Here is a 20,189-nt window from a genome sequence, read left to right on the forward strand (position 1 = left end):
AAAGATGACCTGATTGTTTTGCAATAAATCCTTTGTCCTTTGTCCTCATGCGACATCCTCTATTGCCTATTTTTAGGCATATTTCAAGTAAATTTAAAAAATCCCCAAATAATCCAGACTTGCCATTAGCTTAACTGAAATCCACTCTTACACCTTGTTCCTACTTCTTAACAACTAGAGAGTTAAACTGAACTATTAACTACAGACATTACAGGCTCCAGTGCAAGCCAGGAATTCAAAGCATCCATTTGACTATTTAGTGATGTTAATTTCTGGCTACACACACACACACAAAAAAAAAAAATCAGTTAGACTGAAGAAGTCTGCATATCCCCAAACCACTCTCCTCCAGAAAAGCAATGAGGTACAGCATCAGAGCAGCAAGAGAGATACTTACACTGCAGCTGACTGCATTGCTTGTAAGTGGGGTTAAGCAAAATGCAGTTTAAAGCTCTATAGAAACAACCTTTTTTTAAAAAAGGGCTAAGTATTTTAAAAAAATAAAATCCCCAAAGGCAAGCAACACGGAATCAAACATATGAAGAAAGTCTCTCTTTTTTGTTCCAACACTTCAACTCTAACGGCTGACATAATCTAATATAAATGGTACTTGATTAAATCTATCTGTGGAGACTTAGTAAAACCTAAGCCAGAATAAATTCTAACTGGAATCAGTTACTGAATCCTTCAAATACTGCCAAAAAGGTTTAGAAGATATTGCACCAACACACTACTAACATAGCATTTCCTACCTGAAAACACAGAAGGTCTTTTCTTAGGGCGCCTTGGATGTATAGGCTCTATATTCCTAACATTTCTTTGAAAATTTCCTTTAAAATCATTTTCTAGCAGGATGTCTGGTGGTAGGCTTCTCCGTCTTGCTGATTTGTAACGAGTCTGATAGGAATTGAGTTTACTCTTAGTCCTAGAGTAGACGTTGCTGTCATCAACTGCCATGATGGAGGGCTAACTGTTACAGTCAGCACAAAGCCAAGGTGGACACCCAGAAGTTACCTGGACCAGTGGCCACAGACCCAGGCAATCTCGGATGTTCTCATGCCCGACTCGGGCAGCGGTTGGGGAAGCTGAGCGGGCGGACAGGCGTGTGCCAGAGCAGGTGTAGAGTTACTGCACGGCCCCTCCTCGCACCCGCCAAACAGCCCAGGGAGGAGACCTGCTGAAATCATTCCTTTGGAAGCTTTGAGGTAATTAGGAAGTTCAGCAAACCTGAGCTCAGCAGCAGCGCGACCTGCGCGGAGGGGGAAATGCCACTCAACATGAGGCACCGTCTAGGGCCGGCACGGTTTATGTTATACCAACAGCGTCTCTCGGGCCGGTTCATTAATAGTTCATTCACTTGGCAAGCTAAACAAGTGTCGCTAAACTTTAAAAAATGAAAATAGAGTGAGAGTGAGGTGGGGGGGAGGGGAAGCCAACAAAAAAACAACCCAGTGTCCAGCCCAGAGACCTGTCTGAGGAAAGGTACAACCTGAACAGGATGTCTGGCATTTTAGTTCCGTCCTTTGACAATGATACATTTTAAAAACCAATAAACAGTCCAAAGCACAAAGGTTTTTATGGCGACAATTATCAGTTTGGGGTTTCCTCCTTCAAGAAGCAATAATGTTGTTTCCTACTGGAGTCAGAATGAAAGATCTGCCAGTGTGACTGACTTTCTCTCTGTGTAACTGCTGACTAATAAAAATAAGCCATTTAAATATGTGTATGCCAAAGATGGTCTGTAAATTCTCATTTTCATTAAAAACCAAGGTAGTTTTCTTGTTTTGTTTCAGTTATCCCTATAAAACCTTTTGAGCGTCCCAAGGATCTTATTTTCTCAAATGTTCAGGAAGACGAAAGGAAAAATCCTAATGTTTTCTATGAACCTGCTAATTTTCTTACTCAAATTCCATCATAAATGAGACAACATGAATTAGTAAGTTAAAACTAACTGTCCTGGTTTGAGGTAAAACAGAACCAACTTTCTGTATAGTAATTTTACTTCTTAACTAGGCCTCTTCTAACTCTGAAATTACCAGTGCAGAAAGGTGTCCGTTCTCAGAGCGATAAAACCAATGTTTGCACTTCAAGCCAAGGAAGGGCAGGCGAAGAGGCTCCTGCTTATCCTTATCGCTATAACAACCAAGGTCAGCTAATTTTGTTATTTGCCCCGTTGGAGGGTTGGAAACAGAAAAACGTAAGAAGGGCAGCACCTGCAGGGAGGAGCGGACAGGACCAGTGACCAAACCTGACCAACTGGGGTATTCCACCCCATCTGCCCCACAGTCAGTATAAAAGCTTAGAGATCACAGGGTCAGCCTCTCTCTCTTCAATGGCCGACGTCCAAAGAGGATCCTGTCTGTCCATCTGCCTTTGATCCCGATCCCTGTGTTCCTGACTCCAGAGCTGGAATCCAGTTCCCATCCGTCGCCGAGTCCAGTCTGGGACTTCCCCAGTGCCTGCTGCTGACATTGTCCTGGGAGCTTGATACAGTTTTGTATAAATTGTGTCTATTTTCATTATTTTCTTTTTTTTATTATTATTAGTGTTTCATTAAAGTAGTTTAGTTCTCTCTAAACTCCTAAATCTCTTTATCTCTCCTCCTCTTCTCGGAGTGAGAAGTGGGGGAGAGCATCTGTTGCCCGGAATTGGCAATTCAGCCTAAACCACAACGCTAACACATCTTCTAACTACATACATTTTGCTGTTAAATAACAATAACTTTTAATATGGCAATATGAGTAAGAAGAGTGGTGACTCAGGGTGAGAGTAACAAATGTTTCAACCATGGATACCCAAGGCAAACTGACTTTAACGCCTGAAGATAGAACTTGGATTTCCCCGAATCATTTAAAACACTTAAACCATGAATGCTTTAATTACTTTCCTAAAGACAGGGTACACTGTATGACTGGTGTAATGATCAAAAGGTTGGCTGCTCCACATGTAGTTTTTGTATGAAATTCTGTACGATCTTTATTATTGTTGACAAGAAATAAACTACATGCTTTTGGAAGGGAAGATGGAAAATGATGTATCTTTATATATCTATATCTATGTAGCTTCAAAAATATCTTATTGTGTTAGAAATGCAGAATGATGCAGTCAGATAGATTTTGTCTTCTTCCTTTGAAAATCAAATTGCATTTGGCTGGAAGTTGAAATTATGAATGTAAGAATACACTGAATCCAGAAATTAAATACATTGGATCCAGAAATCATACCTTGCATTCAGAACAAACTGATTATTTAAACTAAAGTGATTTGAACCAAGTGAACACTAAGTGTAGATAGAAAATTGGTTATATCTGGTCTTGCTGAGTATTCAAAGGATCATGAGGTCTGTTTAGATGCAGAAATAAGGTTTTGAAAATCCCAATGGACTCCAAAGTAGGTTAGGTGGTGGGAATTAGGTTATAACCAAAGGGAATTGTGTCTAAATTGCTCAGGTACTTTATAAAAATTCCTCTAGACACTACTCTTCATCATTAGAGGTCAAAATACTTTCATGTCCTTCAAATCTATAGAATCTGTGGATCTTTTTTTCCCAGTTAATAAAAATACCAAAACAGGTCAGAGAAGCTTTCCTTACTTCCCCTTCTATTTCAGCTCCACTTGGTTTTTCAGCTTTGACTGAACCAACATAAAAATACTCAGTCCATTCCTGATAGTCCAACTAAACCAAAGTAACTGAACCAAAAACTTTCCAAAACAACAGGAAGTGCTTAAATCTGAGTAATTATTAATATATTTGAACCATGCATGAAGACTAAGAAATAACAATACCAAATGCAGGAAGTGACATTTGAGGATCTTTGAACTGAAATTTGACAAAAGCTTTAAATAAAATTTCAACATCTTCAGTAAGTGACCTAACCATCAAGCTACAGGATATTCTGGAAACAGCTCTTAACTTTTCCTGCTGAAACTACTCCAACATGTATAAATAATTAAATATGCATTAGAAGAGTGACTTGAAAGTGACTGTCCCATATTCTAGCTGAGTGATACAATTGCTGCACTCTACGGTCTTACTTTCTCCAGCCCAATGAATATTCATGCCAAGTGGAACATTTCCAACAGGAGAAATCGCTGCTGGGATACTCAAAGGTGCAATAGTGATCACACTCTTTCAGATGGGGGAAGACTCGTCAAGGGCACGAGCCCCTGATCCGTCAGTGGCACACAGGAAGCTAAGAAGAGTTTACCCTTGAGTGGCCTTCAGGTGGAAATCCAGAAGAGGACAGATGAAACCCCGAAACATCTCATCACTAAATTGACTTTTGTAGGATCCACTCTAGAAGACATACTTCGAAAATTCATTTAGACCAAAAAATCAAGACAGGCAAAAAGTGGAAATCCAAAGCAGGTAAAGGAATATGCAGCAGTAGAACAGAGGCTGAGGGTCCTGGTGATGTCTGAAAGTTTTTGGAATGAGGTTCCTAAGTGCCTTTTTAGTAGCCTAACTCTTTTAGTGACTTAGTTTATGTATCTCCTGTTGGTAATTTTCTCATCTTTGAGAGGCATATGTAAAACCTTAACAGTCCACTCCCAAGTGAGACCACCACAGAGTAAGTTACAGCACGCTACGAAGAACAAAACTGAGAATGGGGGAGGAAAAGACACTTGGAAGAGCTGATTATTAATTATAAGACCAAAGAAATAAAGCAGATGTACGGAGCATTCAAAAAAAGATTTTAAGATTCAGCACAGGAAGAAAGTAAAATTGGTAAACTCTTGGTAAAATTTGAGCTTCTTCTCGGCTGAGGTTGCAGTGACAACATCCCTCTCAGGCCTCCTATGTTCTACTTAAAGATGGAAGCTTTGCACTTTTATAGATGGAAATAAAAATAGAAAAACAAACAAACAACCCCCCCCCCAACAAAAAATGCCAGTATGAGATGTGAAGTGCAATAAATCACAAGGTGCTTTTCATATACATCCAGGAATCCAGAAGGAAATCAAGAATCAAATCACTGAAGGGTTCTGCAAAAATAAGTAAATCTTGAAAATTACAACAGAATAGAGAACGAAATATTTTCTTTTTTTTTTAATACACCATAGTCTAAGAAATTACACTTCATCAAGCCTTTTATCTGAAGGGGTGATTAAAATGATAATTAAGAGTTGAGTAAAACACCAAGATTACAACATAGTAGGACTAATCAACACGGTTTCTAAAAAAAAGTGTCATTAACCTATTAGAGTTGTTTGAGCATAGAAGATAAAGGAAGACTAATTATTTATTTATCCTATCAAAGATTTAAACAAGATCCTTCAGAAGAGATGACTAAAAGAAAGTAATCACTGTGTTAAGTTCAGAACTGAATCATGAAAGTGCTCAAATGATGAAAAGCAAAGCATGGGAATTACAATTTGGCTACATTTTCAGGCTGGCAAAGGTTTATGAAGCTTCAGGCTTCTCTAGTAGGTTCAGTGTAGTCCAGTACTTTCTTGTAAATTTGAAAGCTCAGTGTTAAAAAAAAAAAAAAAGCACCTGATTTAGATAGCTGAACTACAGATTTAGGCATTATGGTCAAAGGCTAAATCAAAACATTATACCCCTTTCTTCCAGCAGACTACCCAATTGTAGACTCATAGAATCATAGAAGGGACCGCTCTTTGCAAAACTAAGGTTAAAAAGGTGACATTCAGGCTACTTACTGCATCTTGGGTGGGTTTTACAGGTGTCAGAAGTGTTTAAAGGAATCAAGTTGATTGACAAAGACCAAGTTAAGGATTCTTTGGTACCTGCTCGCTCAGATGAGACTGCTTAACAGCACATATCCATTTAGAAAACTACTTCTTTTTTCCCCATAAGCACTTATTACCTAGATCTCATCTCCTATACATAGCAGAACAGTCACACATCTGCAAACGTACGTGTGCTATGAAGTCTCTAACCTATTTTGGTTTGCATTTCAAATAGGAAAGTTAAACAATGCAAGAAGACAAAACTGGGAATCAAAAAGTGATGAAAATACACAGGTGTTCAAACCCTCCAACTGTTACTCAAAACTGATTTGTTAAATTTTCTGGAATAACCTGGTTGTCTTAATCCATAGGATGTGAACATCTGACAAGTTTTATGCTTGAATTAACCCATTTTTTCCAGTCTAATGCTGTTATAAGCAAAGAGACTGGATTTGATACAGCCTTACCTTCCAAAAAACTTCTCCTTAGTCAAGCATCACTTTTCAGAAGTGAGTAGAGGAGGAAAGGGTCAACAAATAACTACTCATGGTCATACTCTCAAAGCCAGCAAAGAGATCAATAGCAAAGGCTTGACTAATAGAATAATAATCTAATAATAGATTAATAGAATAGTACAATTAGTACAATAGTTGCCAGGCTATACCTGACCTTAGCGCAAGCCAAATCAGAGTATTAGATGCTAGTCATATCATGTACTACATTTACAGTTTTAGTTTGTGATAGATAACTTAATATTGAATTACAGTCACAGAAGAGCACACAGCTTTTCCAGAGTTGCTTCCTATACTGATGAGTTTTATAGATGCATACTGACAGGAGATTTGGCCAAGTGTTTCAACTGCATTGTCTTTCAGCTGAAAGAAGATAAGCACCTTTAATTTGTAGTCATATTCTTGTTTGCTAACAGCAAACAAAATACATGGTTAAAGCTGTAATCTGGTTCTAAATATTATTAGTCCCTTACTGTTTGATCCATAATGCGTGCTTCCCATATTTAGAGGGGAAGCTGACTCACGTCCCAGCATTTCATAAGCAGAACAATTCATATGCTAATGTGCATTTGTAGTAATTTCACTTCACACTGATGTTCCCATTACATGACAGCTGTCGCAGCCTTATCTTCATGAGGACGTGAAAGCCCATCCCTCTCCAACAGAAAAGCAGTGCAAAACCTGGAAAAGGCGTTCTCTGGTGGGGTAGAGTATAGAAGCTGCCCTGGTTTGAGGTAGCCCAAACCATGACAGAGGCACAGCCAGGAGCTCAGGTGCCTGATGGGGCTCCTCACAGGTAGCCTCAGAGCTGCTGGACACGTGGCTTTGCCCAAGTGGAAGCCCAGAGGCTGGGCATCTTCCAAAGAGCAAAGGTTGAGGGTGGAACTTGCCAGAATCCGCACGATGGTAACACTCACAATTACAAAACCATGCTTGCTATTATTCCACTGCAATCTGTGACGTTAGGCCTATGCTCCGGGTACAGCGCTAAGAGAAAGACCCGGAGGCTATGCAGGAATTTTATTTAGTAGGGTGCAGTGTTAGTCCTGAATAAAGCATGGCAGATGTCCCTGGTTTTTCTATTGCATTTTGCGTAGAAAGCAAATAGCACGGGCAAGCTATGAATATGAAGGTTACAGATTTCAGAGGCAATTTTCTATTTAAAACTACTTCTGAGTGTTCAGTATTTTACATAAATTAAGTTTTGTTAGCTCATATCTGTGAGATAAAAAGAAAGCATTTCAGCTTCTGTAAAAAAAAAAGTGTTACAGATATAGAGGAAAAAAATCAGAACTTTTGGAACTTGAAAGTACTTTTTAGAAAGGATTGTTATAATGAAAGTTTCCAGCAATTACAAAGAGTTTATTCTACACTTGCTGTTAAGTGAAGCCACTGTCCAAAGTGATCACAGAGATTTAGGAAATCCAGTCTTCTTCCTTTCCTTGTCATGAAAACTAAAGGATAATGAAAATTCTGCTTTTCATGGATGGGCAAATATATATGGGGCCTATTAATAACATACAGATTTTTAAAAATTCCAACATATTAAAGTTGCATTGATTCAGTGCTGGATGAGATACAACATAGATCAGGCTGCCCTGTAGCAGAAATAGTCCCTTGCCCAAGACTCTGGATCGCTTGTGTTACATGAAATTATGTTAATGAAGAGGAAAGAAGAGAGGCCGCCAAAACTTATCTCGCCCTTCAGTAAACCTGTTCTATGCAATGTAATGGGACACCCCTAAATTCGATTTCACTTGTCTTTGCTACATTGCAAGGAAAAAAAACCAACCAACAAACAGGAACAGTGTCTCAGGAAACACTTTGAAATAAGTACCAGACTGAACAGAAGGGAGGAGAGAAAATTCAGCTCTCCAGTCCTCTTGAGTCCTTGTGAAGATTTAATTTCTCATCTTTTCCCACCCTCCACATCTTCCTCTAATGTCAGACTCTACTTAATGCACAGTCACTTAACTTCCATCACATCCTCCCTGAATATCCATGCCTTAGGTCTTAACCACACAAACAAAAAGCGGGTAACAACTATCACCAGTCTTTGAATCCAGTAGCAATATTTAACTCTTTAATAGGTGTTTCTTTCCTCTTCTGAGTCTAAGTACTATTTCTGCATCCACATAATGTAACACATTTTGTATCATGTATTACTAATTGAGTGAAATTCAGATTATTTGACTTCCACTTCAGTTTGGATCTGAGTGCAATCTATTTGCCCAAATCTTAGGGATCAAGACAACTTTCTCTCCAGCACCATTTAAGTTTTGAATCAAGGCTGTCATGATCCCACATGTCATCCAGGCCGGGAACTCTAACTTGCTCGTGGTTTTGGAATTAAAAAAAAAAAAAAAAAAAAAAAATTTTTGGCCCCCCAAAATTTATGATCTGCTTTGCAGTCACCCTGCCTGCTGTTAAAATTGTCATAAAATACCCTGGGGGAGACTGTTTAAATGCATAACCTTGGGATCTTCGTGACAGATTTACTCTCCGCTCCGTATTTACGGACTGCACGACGGGCTCTGCGCATGTGTCCTTGGATCCCGACACTAAAAATGTATCCCTTTAACAGGATCCTTAAGGAATTTCATCAGAGTGAACTCTAATTGGTCTTGGTTTTTGAAAAAAAAAAAAAAAAAAAAAAAAAGCTTTTGAGCCTCCCAATAATATGGTCTTCCTTTTTCAAATGGGAGAGAACCATGTTGCCTCTAGTGGGACTGGGTTCCAGAAGAGCAGAAAGCACCACTGGCCAGGCTCCTACTGGTCCAGGCTTCATCTTCATCTGCATGCTCATCTTGGGATAAACTGTTCCCTCAGTCCTCAACACTGACACCCACTCATTTTCAGAAGTTCAGCAGTCTGAACAGGTGGGTATAACTTATATCTTAGTTCTTCATGTAAGACAAATATGTAAAGTACCTATATTTTGCCTGAGTCCCCAGGCAGATGGATCTCCTATGTGTACTCAGGCCACACCAAAATTCAGATACACAAATCATATTGTTTTCAGAAATAGGTGTACTTATAACTACTACTAAAAGAACTACAGCATAGAAGTTTTTATTGTTCGTTATCAGCTCAGAGTATGCTTGATTATATGCTGAGCCTGTAGCTTTCCAGCTTCTCCATATTCTCTCCAAAAGCCCACTTCATTTTCACACATGGCATGTAGCACTGAATGGGAAAGCTACATTCAGCTATGAAAATTCCAGAGTTTTAGAAACAATACAATAAATGTAGATGGATCCCTAACACTGATAGAAATATAACCTAGTTTTATTCAACTGATTCTCAGTTTCATCTAGTGATGATAAAGGTTTCTATTAAAGCAAAAGTATTGGCCAAAGGAGCATACAAACTGCAAAGCGTGAGCCCATCCTTCAGTTTTCCCCAGAGACAGAAGCAGCCTTTACAAAAGCAACTTCAATTTTTGTCTAAAATGACAAATGCATTCTGTCTCCATCAAACAATCAATCAAAAGTTAGCAAATATCCTCCTCCTTAGCTGTCACATTCACAGGGGAGTCAGAATTACACGCATATTTTTGATGTTTGGCACACAGAAATAGGTTTGAAGTTATTTGTCTGGCATGCTTTCAGTGTATCCCTTTCACGGGAAATGTAACATACAGATTTATATACACTTTGACAATTTTATTCCCTCTCTAGTATTAGCGAAATACTCAATTTGCTCTCTGTATCCTTGGCTGTATTTCAGCTTCCTCAGAATTACCTATAAAACTGTCCCAAATGTGAGACCAACCAGTAAGAAAATACAGGTTTTCCACTTGAGGCCAGAGCTCTAGAAACACCAGAAACACATCCTTACCTGCTGCTCTGAATGGCTGACTGAGGCACAACCTTGAGGACAAGAGTTTCAGCTTCTGTTACAGCAGTCAGTGGTACACAAGAACCAACGTGACATTGCTACAGCATCATAAAGCATGGATGTGTAAATTATCTTTAAAACCTCCAGATACAGACACAAATACCTGATTTTTACATGCAGAATTGTACAATATAATAAATACCTGTTTTGCTTTTGAACAGTATTATTAAGACCCACTTATTGCATTTAACACTGCAATAATAGGATATTTCTTTCATAGAATAAGCATTTTTCAGTGCACAGACTTACACCAGAGTTCTGTCACCTCTCTTACCAACTGCACCTGAATTAGACGAACTGGTTACTCACGCTTTGACAGTGCTCCCAAAGCTGAACTCCATAATGCAAATTAATAGAGGCCCTCTCTTCTCCCCCTCTCCCTCTCCCACCTGCAGTAAGCAAAGGATTGCCTGGGTAAAATGAGAGCGGCTGAGGGAAGGTTTCTCTACACAAGTTCATAAATGTGTATTTAGAAGCAGTCTGGAGCTCCTCTTACATTGTCATGGTAAGAAAGACAGAAAATAAGGACAGGAACAGCTACCTGAATATAAATGTAAATTTTCTCTCTTTTTTTTTTTTTTCCCCCCATACAAAAGATGACAGCATATGTAAAAAAAGTAGGGAAAAGGAAAGGATGTGAAGAAACTCAGAGTCCCCAAACCACAGGAAGCAGTGGCCAAGGGCAAGTAACCGACACCCAGCGCTGCCTCCAGCAGGAGCAAGCGCTGCTTGGCAAGAACAAGCAGGGGCTGACCCCTAAAGCAAGCTGTAAGGTAACTGAAAAATTCCAAGTGCTTAAAGACTGAAAAAGGGGAGAAAGCCCCACAGAACATGAGAGGAAGAATAACATTCCCTTACTTCAAGGCAGAGATATTTTGGGGTTGCCTTTCCTCCACCTTATTTCCTGAAGACGTATGAGAAACTAACTAGTTAAAAAGCACCACCTTTTTAAACAATGACATTAAAAGCTCCCAATTTGACTGATTATTTTCCTTTGACTTTTTAAAGCATTAGCTGCATAACAACATGGCAGTCAAATCATGCCTGAAACATTGTTCCTGGACAGGACTGGAAAAACATCATGCTGTATTACACTGCTGCAAACCTGACACAGTTTATATAGCCTGCATACCAATCTTAGATTTAAGGGAGTGTGCCTGTGCATTTTATATATATATATATATACATATATAATTTATGTTTTTCATGTGGCTAATAAAACTGTACAGATGTATAATTTCCCTGTGGTTATTCAGATTAGGACCCTCAGTGGTCACAGCTATTATTAATACAAGCAGAACAAGAACGAATTAGAAAAACATTTAAAAATTTGGCTGGGCTGCCTTGTACTGGCTGGAGTTAACTACAGTTTAGGCAAATTTGACAACAGTTAATTTGCAAGAATGACAGTAGCTGCATTCAAAACAGCATTAGCCAAAGAGGGTAGTTGTGTCCCCTCTGCAAGCGCTGTAAAATACAGGCAAAATGACAAAAGGGATCATGTGTTTGACAGATGCTCCCTTTAGGGATTGTATTGCTGAAACCGTGTCCCTGCACAGCTGCAGTGGGCCAAGGCTCACCAGATAAACACCAAATATATATATATATATATGTATAAATAAAAACCCACTATTGTACACAATGAAAATAAAAAGATCACTTTTGCAAGAACAGAAAAGGAGAGTTAGTTTTTGGAGTGTCAGCTGTGCAACTGCTGAATTTTAAACTAAGACAACACAAGCTTATTCTGACTAGTAACACTTATGAAAACAACTGAGAAAAATGTAGTGTTAGTGTTAAACGAAACTGTGCAATAACCTAGTTTAATTCAGACACTCGGTATAGCAAGTACATATTTTAAGACACCTGTTTGCCCACTGACTGTGAACATTAATCAACACGTGTACCAGCTCTCCCAGGCAAAGGAAACACCCTTCCACTCCTTACGGTCTTCTACTGTTATCTCTACACAGGGCTTCAGAACTGGGGAATTTATTTCACACAAAGTCAATTAAGAGTTTAGTTAGCGAGAAAAAAGCTTGCCAAGAGAGATAAGCCCTGCAACACTCCCAAAACATAGCGAGACTCCCACTGAACTCTTCCAGTAAACTCCTTCCACAGTCCGGGGTGGTGCATGAACACCATCGTCCTCCTGCTTATTGCAAGTTCAGCTCCGGGCTTTACAGCTCCCAAATAAAGATAAGTAGCAAAATATTGAGGAACAATAAGTTTTTGAGCAGCACTGTAGGCCATTTAGGGCTTTTAGGACTCGGGAGGTTAATCCTAAAATTAATCTAGATTCAAAGATACTCAAACAAAGACTCTGAAGCCCTCTTGCAGTATCCTCACGTAGCTCGGATAAACTAGAATTTCCTGACATTTCAGATTAGTTTCAAGAGGAATTTGAAGAACTAATGCTTGTGATAGCATAGAATACCATGATCTGGCTTATCTCTGGGAAGTCAAGTTGTTACCAGTCTCTAGGACAGGCAAAGATGAAAAATACATTCCTGAACGCTTCTGTAATTATGCAAACGCCCAAGAAAAAGTGGTAATACTACAGAAAATAATTATTTTCAGGAAGACATATATCAGTAAGATAAGTCCTTCAATCAATTTGTGTTAGGAATCATTACCCTTACATTTTTTGTAGTTAAGCACTACTGCCATGTTAGCACGATAAATTTAGCTGATAAAGCGACTGAACATCTGAGAACAACTCACAGCTATGGAAGTGAAAAAGTATGATAGCAAGGATCAGATCTCCTATGGCACTTTACACCGCTGATCGTGTCATTTCTATCTTTCTTAAAGGGAGAAAATTATCTGGGGCTATCCTTCCAAGTCTTGACGCCAAACAGCAGAGTACTGGGGAAACAGCCCTTTCAGCAAAATACGCAATAAATATTTTTGGAGAGGGTGGAAACTAATACAGGGTCCCAGGCAGACTTGAATAACCTGAGATCCCCTTGGTTCCTACACAGATTGGAAGCATACAGAGAAATGGATGAAGTTCAGATCCCATTTCAGCAGAAATGAGATTCCCAAATGTTTCTCAACTATAACAAGAGGGACACATCTGCTTGCATGGGAAAGAATACAGCACAGGAACATAAAAGACAAGAGTTACGCATAAGCGAGGGTCATCTGGACCAACTGTATACAGAAGGCTGCAGAGTATTGTCTGCTAGCAAAAGATAAGCTTTTGGAAAGTAGACTTGTAGGAATTAAATCACAACACCTAATTTCAGCCTGGGAGCCCAGTCTCCTCTACCTCTTTTACAGCCAATGAACAGAGCCATTGATTCAGGGCTGTGAATAACCTACACCCCTCCGCTAACTGCACTGAACAGTGGCAAGGTTAAAGGTAGCTTTTGGGAGTGTCTGTTCCACAACAATAGGAATATTCCTCCTTCCTTGGTAGAGGAAGATGCTACAACTCATCTATTTCAATTTTAATATTTCCTTCTTGTGAGAAAATCTGGGTTTGGATGGAGCTAGTTCAGCTTCAACTTAAAGGTGCCTGCCTTTATAGGGCTGAGAAATTCCTTGCTTTGAGAACAATTTGTAGACCATGATCAACTCATCTTGCACATTTCTGTTCTAGAAATGTACATAGATGAAATCTTGAGGCCTCAAAGTATTAAAGGTTTTGGGTGGGTTTTTTTTTTCCCTACAGACCTTGAAAAATTCCACAGGCCTCTTTTTTGAACTCCTTTATTTATACCTCATTGTTAAGTGGAAATATCAAAGCGCTGGAGACAATACTTCAGTACCACAACATTTTAGCATCACACTGACAGCCAGGCTGAACAAGCTTCTTAAATTGCCCTTTGGCTTTCCGTCAAGTTACTACCCTGAAGAGTTTTGTACTTGGAACCCTACAATCTGTGCTCATATTACCTTCCACGTAGCAGCATCAAAAACATGTTTTGTTGCACCATGAGCATTTAACTAGGCAATTCACATATGACTATCACACTATAATACTGATTCAACTTCATTATTTACTAATATCCCACCAATTTTGGACACCCTGGAAAGTGGTAGGACTGCCGAGGATACTTAATAAGGGAAAATTTTACATCATCCAAATGCTTATAAAAACCTACTAAAAAGCTTTGAGTCTGCAGGATTCTTATCATAACTCTCACACAGAGCTAAAACTCACTTCAATTACCAACTATAAATGAAGATATAAGAGCCAGATTTTTAAAAGTACTGTATGTAGTCTTTCTGTTATACAATTTAATTTGTAAAAAAAGAAGTATCAAATTAAATGCCCTAGAAAAATATACAATTAACATATCCACATGTTAGCTTAAGGAGGTAATAACACTTTCCAGAGAAGTAAGAATCTGTCTGTCAGTCCTTAGAAGATTCAGACCTGCCATTCATGATATTTTGAGGCCTTGTTTACAGTATCCAGCCTTTTCCAGTAGAACTACATCAGTCCTAATAAATCAACAAAACCCCCTACTGTAGGTGTGGTATATAAAAAGAAAAGGGACTGGATTTCTCTCACCTAGCTGCAGACATTCAAACATTAAGTTGCCAAAGTCTGAACTCCATCTATAGTTGAGAGAGAGAGAGAGAGACACTGCAAGGCCTCTGCAAGGCCAAACTCATGTCCCCTAACTGAGGATAGGGGAAATTGCCTTTTCTCCTTAACTGCAGCCTTTTACTGAGACTTACAGATGCTTAACCTTTATACGGTTAAATGAGAGGAATGCCACACCAAGACCTTCTGCACTATGGTCATTGTGAGTGAAGCACAATAAACCAAAAAGGATGTTTTTCCACCAGCTGAGCTGCTGTGCTGGGGAGGGCCCAAATGTTGCCAGGGCTGATGAATTTTTTCTGCCCCAAGCAGAGAGCAGGACCAGGTCTTTGTCTCTCATTATTTGTTCTCTTATAATTTGTTCACAGAATTCCCAAGCTTTGTGTATCATTATTTTAATTGGGAATGTCAAACTAGTGGGCTGAACGTTCTTTGATGGTCAGAGTGCTGAATGCACTCTGAGATGCACAGAGTCGAAGTAAATGATTCATTTACTACAATGAAGGTTTCATCTTCCAGTTTCTAAGACTATTCTGAAGAAACTGGAAAAAAAATATAATAATGAGACTCTTACAGCAACTTTGGATGTTTCTGCTTAAGTATCAAACTTATTCAAAATTTTTCTGTCTTATCATGTAACTGAGTAACAGCACCACTAGATTGGAAACATCTTTCTGTCAAATCCTCTGAAGTCAGGTGGCTCGCAGCAGATCTCTGCTGCTATTATTGTTGAAATTGTACCAAAATTGGCAATCTGGATTTGCTGTGTAGATCAACCCCCACACTAGCCAACGTGTGTGTGTGTGCCTGCCTATCTATGTGAAAGGCTGTACAAAAATCCACTGAAAAATACATCCAAATCTTTCTGCAACCTGAGCTAAAATTTTTCAGCTTGCTTTCTGGAAACATAGAAAGTAGGTCAGCACATAACCCAAAATAGCACATCAGCACCGAGAGAAAAAGTAGTCTATCTGTATCTTTGGACTTTTTAGCTCATTTCTCTATAGGGGGGAATGGAGAATTAAAGCCTTTCCCTTATTTTACTATATGGAGGAACATGTACGAATCAGCCACAGGCATGGGGAAAATGTTATCTGTTTTAATCAAAGCAAAATAGCATTGAGTGGAATAGCATTTAAGTTTTATCTAAATATAGGCAAGGAAAAAGCCAGGAAGTTTAAATTGTGTTTAAAATGTTGTACTGGATATGTATCACATCCTGTTCCTTGTACATCTTGTTCCCTGCATCAAAAACTTATTTGGTAAAATATTTACTTTGGAAATAACGGCATGCTTTCCGTGATTTTGTTGCTCGTCTTGTGGTTTTTTTTAAAGCATTCACTGTTTCAATAAGAATTTCTATTTTGTGATATCTTTCATGCTATGCACACTTCTAAACAAAAAATATTTTCCTTAATACCAGATGCAGGTCTCCCACTTTTTTTTTTCCTTATTTCCCCCCCAAATTCTTAAGGAAGTAAAAAGGTACAGGCAAAACCCAAATTATTTAAACATCCACACATCTTATAGTTATAAAGATTCTGAAGATCTCTTCTGGAATTAATATTGACAAACTCCTTTCATGAACTATCACAGTACCTTAACATGAAAACAAAACCAAAACCCACTCTTAGGCAATATTAAATGATGTTTATCAGCTCTAAAATGTTATTACCTTATTCAAGTCAATATCAATACTGTTGGCTACAATATGATGAATGATGCTGATCTGTTCTCCAGCACACATTTCAAGCTAGAACATTGGTATTTTTAATTAGTAAAAAAAGATATTGCCTCCCCCAAATTCCAAGTGTCAGTCTTCATTTGAATCTCTGTACTAGATTAATTAAAACAAATGTTTGAAAGGTACCGAGTATTGGCAGTATGACCTTTTAAGTTCAGTGATTTTTATGCAATCAGCAGTAGTCCCTAAAAATAACAAAACAAATCTATTTTTAGTTGTTTCTTTTCTGTTTGTTTGTTTGTTTGTTTGTTCTTGTTTTGTTTTTTAAACTACTGGTCTCTTCATGCTTCATCTCAATTCTTGGACACCTAACTCTCATTTATTGCCCTGTATCAGTCCAACCTGTTTAAATATCTCATCCACCAGCCTGTGAAGCCCTATAATCCATATATGTATACAGTTGAGGCAATTTGGACTCTTCTACACAGCCAGGCTTAAGTCTCTCCAAAAAGGGAGATCCAAAATGGAGAACAACTTCCTGAACTTAGAGCTGCTGGGATCTGCACTTTCCTTTGACACTCCATAAACCAATGCTTGCTTTCACAACTGAAGTAAAAATCAGGACCTTCATAAGTAACACAGGCTACACAATGAACTGAGTAAAGAAATGATGGAGTTCCTCAAATTTTGAAAAATGAAGTCAAAGCATTAAAAATAAAACGGTTGAGTTTTTATGTCCTGTGAGGCCTCCACCATGCAAATTTAAAAACTCTAACCTAGCAAACAAAGTGCATAATGAAACTCGTTTAATTGCATTCCTAGATTACTGCCAGATAACTTGTCACATGCCTTGCTGGGTCTAAGCAGACAGTTTTAATTCGTTAGTTCCAAAAGCCAAAGGCACAGAACTTAGTGAGGTCAATTTAGAGTGTGACAAATATACTACTAAAATACCATCAGATCAAATAAATCAAAGACCATAATTTTATAGTGCAGCATTAAAATAAATAAGAGGAAATAAGGCAGTCATGTTTATGAGTAGCAACAGATAAGGTCTCCCCTAGCATTCTCTCACTGATGCCAACAACGACATCCTCCAAAAGCTGAGAGAAACTATACAAAGATAACAGGTCCCACATCCATCAGACTTCAGTATCGCTAATTTTTCAGATATGCCACCAGTGTTATTAAAAAACAACACTGTTTTAGTTAAATGGAACTAAATCATTTCCTCCATGCCCTGAGATTTTTTCTAGACTGTTAAAAGACAAGAGATTTCACAAGAGCACATCATGTCAGTAGGTCTCATCTCCCTTTTAGAAAATAAAAGCGCATGAATATGTTTGCATATTCATGTAATTCCAGCTCTGAGTACAAGGACATCTACAAGACACCTGCTAATATGCCAAATTTGTATTCATTGCAGTGAGAAGCCTGATGCCATGAGATACTATTTTCACTCAGAAGCCATTAGCTTAACTGCTGTGAGGTTGTATGTTCTTAAACTGCTTCGTGAAAGAAAAGTGTTATTATAATCAGTTGTTTCAAGACCAGTAAAATGGGTAAACTAGTCTAGAAGTGGTCAAATCCAGTATTTTCTGAGTTTGCTCAACCTGAACATAGGAGATCCTAGAATTACAGTCACAAGGTAGTCTAGGAAACGGCGCTCTGGTTTCCCAGCTTCAAGCCTGTAATTACATACAGTTGTACTTTTCCAGACCAGAGCCATCACACATTCCCTCCTGGCTCACGTGGCACAACGATACGTGCTCAATCTTGTGTCTAGAGCACTAGTGACCGTGGTCCAGACTGGAATGAGTTATATTACTAACCCTATAATATGGGTTAGGCATCTCCCTTACACCCTTCAGTGACTGACACGGGAATTTCAGCATGTTCCTATGGTACACCAGGCTGAAGTCACACATGCTGGTGTGGAGATGTGTCCAAGTGCCCTACCACAAGTCAAACTGAACTTAAAAACTCAGCCATATGGAGCCCTTTCCATGTCAGTATGTATGTACACAGCGCCGATGCACAGAACAGCTTATTCAGGCAATGGAAAATCATCATCTTCATAATGGTCATATAAATCTAGAATACATATCACACATTTACAGATCTCTGAGCTCTACAGCATAAATAAATCCTTCTACTTGTTTTGATCTGCACTGTCTTGGGTAAAAAAAAAGACTACATTGAAATAAAACAGGCACTGAATAACAAATGGTATTGTAAATATTGTCCCAGCGTACTGAAAACCATCATCCAAAAATCTAGAAAAGCTGAAAGAGAAAATCTGCATTTAAGCAATCAACAAAGAACATAAAAATAACTACTCAGATTGAAAAATCTGTGGCCCTATTGAGAACCTTACAGTACTGCTCTTTAAAAGCAAAGGAACCACTCTTCAGTGCAGTAAACTGGGAGCACTAGGAAACCAGAACTCCAGGAGAAATACTGCTAACAATATCATTTGCTGTGACTTACAGCCAGGACAAAATTAATTTGACTCCAAGAAATCTTATTTTCATATGACAGAAGGACTAACAGCAGCTTAATAATTGTAGGTTAAAACCCATCCAACATTTTTGGTAGGAAAAAAAGGTTTGGTTTTGTTCAAGGGAAGGACAGTGATTAATTTCTACTCATGTTGCTCTCTATTTTTCCCCTAGTTCTTTGAGCTATAAATGCATGGTAGCAATGGCAGCTATTTCAGACACTTATTTAGTACACATGCAAAATGCTTAATCATCTGTTTCCAAACATGTATCAGCACTTAGAAGACCAAATATAGCCAACTGTTTTCTGTAAGGCATTTCAGTCCCAGGAAGGGTTTAACTCAACATTTGCACTGTATCAGATTAGTTAAAACCTACAACTTTCTTCAACTCCTGGTAACAGTTTGACAGCTTTCACTAACATTAAGACAAAGAGGCCATAAATACTTGTAGCAAAGAATGTGCACAATCTCATGTCATGTGTGATGGTCTTAATATAGCTTTGTAATTCATATTTAAAGTGAGGCTGTAAGAAACCAAAACCTGTCATTGCCAAATATTTAAATTTATGCACACAATCCTTTTCAGCAAGAACTACATATACATGAGCTTCCAAACCTCAATATGCATTTTTTATATTTTTCACCTATGCAAAAGACTTTTAACTATTTAATAAAAAAAAGGATAATAGTTGGCACATATATTCAATAAAGAAATGCATTCATACATAAAATTCACTATCATTCTAAAAGAAAAATCTCATGTAAATCCATAATGACTAGATAATTAATGCAAAGTCTTACCTTTCCCTGAAGCGACAGTTTCTAGTAGTGATTTCTCTTAATGCTTTAATTTTGCAATGTAATTTTCATAAACAGTTTTCTAGTTCAGGCAGAGATGGGTTAACAGCAAGCAGTCTGGATGCTATCTTGCCCGCTTCCTGGAGATCACTGTTTTGCCTTGTGAGCCATCACAACTACCTAGGGAAAATAACAGTCCTCTTAACCTTCAGTCACCTGGACAACATGATATATTACTGCTCACAGATTAAACAAAAGATTAAACAAAATGCAAGTCTTAAAACATGACCTTAAAAATTGTGTTTATCTACCAAACATTTCATAATAGATGCTGTTAAAAGAATTACTGGATACTTTCTTACCAGGAATTCACAATCTGAGATAGAGACATAAAACAAGTGGGAAAATTTTATACACAAATGTTGTGCATTTTTAAAATTACAACTTGTCTTTACAGTGACAATATGAACTAGAATTTTTTTAGTAGATTTGGTAGAAACTATAAGCAATAGTGGAAACTGAGTTATGCTGTAATTC

The 20,189-nt window shown here is 38.2% G+C and overlaps 1 protein-coding gene across 1 annotated transcript in view; it reads right to left on the reverse strand.

Moving 5' to 3' along the window:
- Positions 1-19,806, reverse strand: part of FRY (FRY microtubule binding protein) — a 217,415-nt gene extending 197,609 nt beyond the window's left edge. The window contains exon 1 of the mRNA XM_014965913.1: positions 19,656-19,806. The gene's annotated coding sequence lies outside the window, so the exon portion shown is untranslated. The remainder of the gene's footprint in view (positions 1-19,655) is intronic.
- Between the last annotated feature and the right edge of the window lie 383 nt (positions 19,807-20,189).

The sequence above is a fragment of the Calidris pugnax genome, unplaced genomic scaffold (assembly GCF_001431845.1).
Source record: "Calidris pugnax isolate Ruff unplaced genomic scaffold, ASM143184v1 scaffold20, whole genome shotgun sequence".
Taxonomy (NCBI): domain Eukaryota; kingdom Metazoa; phylum Chordata; class Aves; order Charadriiformes; family Scolopacidae; genus Calidris; species Calidris pugnax.